Source organism: Psammomys obesus, unplaced genomic scaffold (genome assembly GCF_907164565.1).
Source record: "Psammomys obesus unplaced genomic scaffold, mPsaObe1.curated_primary_1811, whole genome shotgun sequence".
NCBI classification, from domain to species: domain Eukaryota; kingdom Metazoa; phylum Chordata; class Mammalia; order Rodentia; family Muridae; genus Psammomys; species Psammomys obesus.
Window position 1 is genome coordinate 15,070,305 of NW_026596064.1, and position 6,000 is coordinate 15,076,304.

At 41.4% G+C, this 6,000-nt stretch overlaps 1 protein-coding gene across 2 annotated transcripts in view; it reads left to right on the plus strand.

Moving 5' to 3' along the window:
• Positions 1-6,000, plus strand: part of Kpna1 (karyopherin subunit alpha 1) — a 58,606-nt gene that overhangs the window by 1,182 nt on the left and 51,424 nt on the right. The window lies entirely within an intron of this gene.

A 6,000-nucleotide genomic window follows, 5' to 3' on the forward strand; every position in this document is an offset into this window, starting at 1 on the left:
AGTAGTCCCACGTCTTGTTGCCTTTAGGTTGCCTTTTCTTTGTCCTTGTTTTTGAGACAGGTCTCACTATTTAGTCATGGCTGACCTAGTGTTGGATACATAGCCTATGGTTGTCTTGAACGCAAAACAATCCTGCATCAGCCTGTCAAGTGCTGGGTTTACAGGTACTACAGTGGGCTTGATTTGCTCCTCTGTGGGTGTGTGGTGTGTGGATTTGTATAAATTTATATGTGTGTATGTATATTCATATGTCTTGTCAGTCTGTCTATCTTTTGAGACAGGGTCTCACTTGGAATTCATATATAGACCAGGCTGCCACTGAATTGAGAGATCCACCTGCTTCTGACTCCTGGAATGCTGGAATTAAAGAAGTGTGTTCTCACACTTGACCTTCTTCCAACATTTTAAACATAATTTATTGTTATTTTATGTGCATTGTTGTTTAGTCTGCATGTATGTCTTTGTGAGGGTGTTCAGATCTTGGAGTTACAGACAGTTGTGAGCTGCCCTGTGGATGTTGGGAATTGAACCTGGGTCCTCTGGAAGAGCAGAAGCCATCTCTCCCACTCCCCACCTTCCTACATTTTAAAGGCTGAAATGTCTACATTTTGGCATTTAGACATTTCTCTAGTTTTGATGAAATATATTTTTTGGTAGATTACTGTTTTATATAGACAATTTTAAAATGGAGGTCTGAAAGAAATAAAAGCCACCTGGGTGTGGTGGCATACTCCTGTAGTCCCAGCACTCCTGGGAAGGCAGAGGCAGGCGGAGCTCAGAGTTCAAGGCCAGCCTGGTTTACCAAGCAAGCCCAGGACACACAGAGAAACCCTGTCTCAAAAAAACAAAAACAAACACAAAAAAGCAAATTTACAGTAACTTTGAAATAGATACTAACTTTTCTTACATGAATGAAAGCATGGAAGAACACAATATTGGTTTTAAGAATAGCTTGTTTCTAAATATTTTACTTATTTTTTGAGTGTATGAGTGTTTTGTGTGCACGTATGTAAAGTGCATCATGATGGAGCCTGATGCTTGCAGAGGCCAGAAGAGGGTGTTAGATCCCCTGGAACTGGAGTTGAAGATGATTTGAGCTGTCCTGTGAGTGTTGGGAACCAAACATGGGTCCTGCAAGAGCAGCAAGTGCTCTTAACCACTGAACCATCTTTCTAGTCAAGAAAACACTGGAAGAAGACAGCATAATTCTTGAAATTTTAAAGTTCTAGAGAAATAGATCACTCACTGATAACAATGCAGAGTAAGTACTAGTAGCTTGTGCCTATAGTCCTAGCACCTGAGAGACTGAGGCATGAAGATCTGAGTTTGAGGCAAGCCTGGCGCTTGAGCCTGTCACAATGCAAGAAAGCTAAACCTAGAGTAGGGCAGGAGTGTAGCATGCCAGGGGCCTGGAGTTACCCCTTAATCCTATGAAAAGCCCAACAAAAATCAAACCTGAAAAGCCTTTAGAGTCAAGTAAGGAGAATGAAGATACTACCTGAAATCAAATACTTGCTTATACTTACTTTCTTTTGAGCCAGGGTCTCTCTGTGTAGTCTTGGCAGTCTTTGAACTCAAGGTGTGTCCCACTATGTCAGGCCATTGTCCTGTTTTGTTTTATTTTTGTGATGGCAGGGATCCATTTCCTAGGTTTAACTAGGTTAGTACTCTGCCACTGCATTATGTCCCTAGTCCTTGTATTACCTGCTTTTTGGTCGTCTTCATGAAATATGTATCTTGACCTCCCCTCATCCCCCATTGTTTCCGAGGCCCTCACAGGGCTCACTGAGATCCACCTCCCTCTGCCTCCTGAATGCTAGGACTAAAGCTATGCACCACTCCTCCTTACATCTTTTATCTAGTATTGACGCATACCAAAAGGAACCACAAAACAAAGCCAACAAAACATCCCCCAACTTTGTTGCTAGTGGTAGGCTTCTTATTTTATTTTTGTGTGTGGGGTGTACGTATCTGTCTGCATGTGGAAGCTAGAGGAATATTTTGGCATCCTCCTCTATTGACCTTTGCCTTACTCCTTGAGTAGGGTCTTGTTGCATCTGAAGCTCTGCTCCAGGGATCTGCATATCTCTGCTCCTCAATGCTGGGTTTACAGTCATGTGCATCCATACTTCTGTTTTTTAATTGGATGCCAGAGAGTGAAACTCATATCTTCATCCTTTCCCAGCAAGAGCTCTGAGAAATCCACCCAGCCCTGGCCTTTTTGTTTGTTTTTAATTATTATGTGTCTTCGTGAGTGTATGCTGCATGTGTGGGGTTGCCTGTAGAGGAGGCCAGAAAAGGGTTGTGTTGGATCCCATGGAGCTGGAATACAGGCAATTGTCAGCTGCCCAATATGGATGCTGGGAACCAAATTTGGGTCCTCTGGAAGAGCAACAAACCCTTAACTACTGAGCTGTGCCTCCAGCCACAGTCTTTTCTCTTTTTCTTATTTCCTTCACTACCTTCCCTTCTTATATAAAGATGGCCTTTATTAGACTAATACTGTTTTGTAAGCAGTCTTGTTTCTGGAGGTTGACCGATAGGCTCAGTGGATTCAATTTTTTTAATCTGTTGCTTTCAGTTATTTTATCAGTTTGTCTTTTGCCATGCATGGAGAGTAGGATTATATCTTTTCATCTCCAGTGTTAGCACCAGTATTTGGGAGGGAGATAGGATATTAAGCGTTCAGAATCTTCTTCAGCACAGAGTGGGCATGAGGCCTACCTGGCCCACATGAACCAAAACAAAACAAAAGTTAAGACCTTTGATTGGTTCCATGACTGACCTATTGGTAAAGGATAATCCCTTAATTCTCGTTCCTTTTTGTTATCTTTGTACTTTGTGGGACTTGTGAATTTAGGTGTAATAATGGAAATAAACATTGGCTATGACCGTTCATTTAGCTGAATTGAGCTGATTTCTCTCTTTATGCAGTACAGGGAGGACTTGTGTTAGAAGGATTGTGAAGTAGTATATTAAAACTGGGAATGGGGACTGATGAACTCTAGTTTCTGTTTTTGTTTTTTTGTTTTTTTTAAGACCTTAGCAACACTTCAAAATAGACCTCAATGAAAAAAATGATTCTGTCCCAATGTTGTAGACTGACTGGAATGATTCTTGAGAGCTGGCAGTAATCCAGAATGTGGATAATGGGGTAATCCTCGTCATATAACAAGAATAATGCTGCCCTTCATGTACAAAGATGAGTCTGCTTGCTCAGCATGAATGGTCTTCCAGCACCAACAAGGGTATGTGCTGAGTTGTCCATGTGACTCTTCTGGCCAACAAGACGGCTTGGGGTTAGAGTGAGGGCTTCCAGCTGAGGCACAGAAAGACTCACAGAAAGTAGTAAAATTCATTATGGGACAGCCCTGTCTACATCAGGTGTTTTTCAGTAATAGTCCTTGCAAAACCACTTTGAGGAGGAAGTTGTCTTACCGCCCCACTTCACAGTAAGTGATGGGACTGAGATTTAAGCCATAGGCTGTTTGTAATATGGTTACACCAGTCATTGAAGCTTTATCAGCGGTTCATTTCAGAACCACTAGAGACTGAATTTACGGTCTTAAATTCCATGTTTTGTAGCCATTAAAATCACCTCAGATTTTAAATAGGATAACAAAAAAACTGCCACCCTTGTACTAGTCTCTATAATTTTTTTCTTCTTAAGTGTTGCCTATCCTTATATTGATAAATACCTTTCTTTGATTTATTGCTGTGCCCCACACCCCTTTCTGGTTCTTAAATGAAGGTCTTTCGGCATGCTAAGGCTCATGAGCTACCACTGAGTTACAGCCCTAACCTTTATTGCTGCTGCTATCATCATCATTATTTATCTTTAGTGGTCTCACTATGTAGTTCTAGCTGCCTGGAACTTGCTATGTAGACCAAGCTGCTTTCAGATTCACAGACCTGAGTCCACCAGTCTGCCACCCAGAGTGCTTGGGATCAAGGATGAGCGTCACTGTGCCTGGCTTATGTCTTGATAGAATAATTCTATATCAAGAATAATTGATTTTCCTCAAAGTAAAATATTTTTTGGTGTTACATTATCAGCTCCGCCTAAATTTATACTGCCCCCTCTTCTTAATATAGTTACCATAGTATCTGTTAATATAATAGTAAATACAGCTGAACCATATAGACTACTATGAGATAATTTCCTGTCAACTAGTTGAGGTTTATATGGGAGTTAATATGTTTTGGGGGTAGATTGTCCTCATTTCTTGAGCTTTTTCTTGAAATTGTTGTCCTCTTTATTAATTCACTGTTTTTTTGAGATGGGCTTACCATTAAGCCCAGGCTTGTTTGGAACTCTTCTACCTCCCGTTCCCAAGGTGTGTGCCAAAAACCTGGCTCCTTTGTTCTTTTAGTAAAGTCTGATTGGTGGTTTTCTTCTCTACTTGTTGACATTCTTGTCTTGGGATGTCTCTTTATGCCATCATCATCTTTCCCTGTTTTCTTTCTTTATTAATTTCTTTGGAGTATGTCCTATTAATAACTTCCTGACACAGCTGGGCGGTAGTGGCTAATGCCTTTAATTCCAGCACTTTGGTGGCAGAGACAGGCAGATCTTTATGAGTTCTGGGACAGTCTGGTCTACAGAGTGAGTTCTAGGACAGCCAAGGCTACACAGACAAACCCTGTCTCAAATACCCACCTCCAAAAAAAAAAAAAAAGAAGAAAAGAAACTGCAAACTTCGTAACACATGATACATGTGTTAGCAGTCAGAATCTGCTGCTTCCTTCCAATGTTGTTGGCATTTCAAGACATTTTAAAATGTTGTGTGGGTGTGGTGTGTACCTGTGCTTGTGGGTGTGCATGCACATGTGTGCACGGCAGTGTGGAAGCCAAAGGTCTCAGGTATCCTTCTCAGTTTTACTCTTTAGTATTTTTAATTACAGGTGTGTCTGTCTGTCTGTGGACATTTGCATGCGAGTGCAGGTGGTGGTGGCCTGAGGCTTTGTATTCCCTGTCACTGCTGGAGCCAGTTGTCAGATGCCTTACATGGCCGCTGGGAACTGAACTTGTGTTCGCTGCAAGAGCACATTTTTAACTGTTCCCAGCCCTTCAATATTATTTGAAGACAGGGTCTCTCACTGAACCAGGAGATGAAGAATTATCTCAACATTGGGACAGAACCACCCTACCCCACCTCTGGGCTCATAGACCCAGGTGGCATATTTGGCCTATTTTGAGGTTTTGTTTTCCCCTCTTCTCATATATCCCAAAACTTTTAGGATATTATTCTTAACTTTTGAGATTTCATTCATTTTGTGTGTGTGTGTGTGTGTGTGTACTCTTTATTTCCTGGGACAGGATCTCATACCAGGCTGGCCTAGAGGATAGATGACCTTGAATTTCTTATAGTCTTTCTATCCCCTTCCCATGGCTAGGATTACAGTCGTGCACTACCATGGATTGCTTTTTTCTCTTTGTTTTTTAAAGCATTTTTCTTTTTTTCAGTTTTATTTCTATGTGTATAGGTGTTTTGTCTGCATGCATGTTGGTGCACCACATTATAGTGTGTGGTGTCCCCAGAGGCTAGAAGAGGGACTCACATCCCCTGGAACTGGAGTTACACAGTTGTGAGCCATCTGATGTGGGTGACGGGATTTGAACCCAGGTCCTCTGGAAGAGCAATCAGTGTTCTTAATCCTTGTGCTATCTTTTTAGCACCTGATTTTTTTTTCTTTAATGTGGTGCAGTGGATGGAACCTCATCATGGTAGACAAGCACACTACCAAGTGAGGTACATTTCCATCACCCCTTCTCCCTACTTTTTTCTTTTTTAAAAGAGCATTCCAGGGCTGGAGAGATGGCTTAGTGGTTAACAACGCTGGCTGTTCTTCCAGAGGCCCTGAGTTCAATTTCCAGTACCCATATGGTGGCTCACAACTTACTACAGGCCATAGGATCTGATAGCCTGTACAGGAAGACAAACACCCACATAAATAAATAAATAAATAAATAAATAAATAAATAAATAAATAAATAAA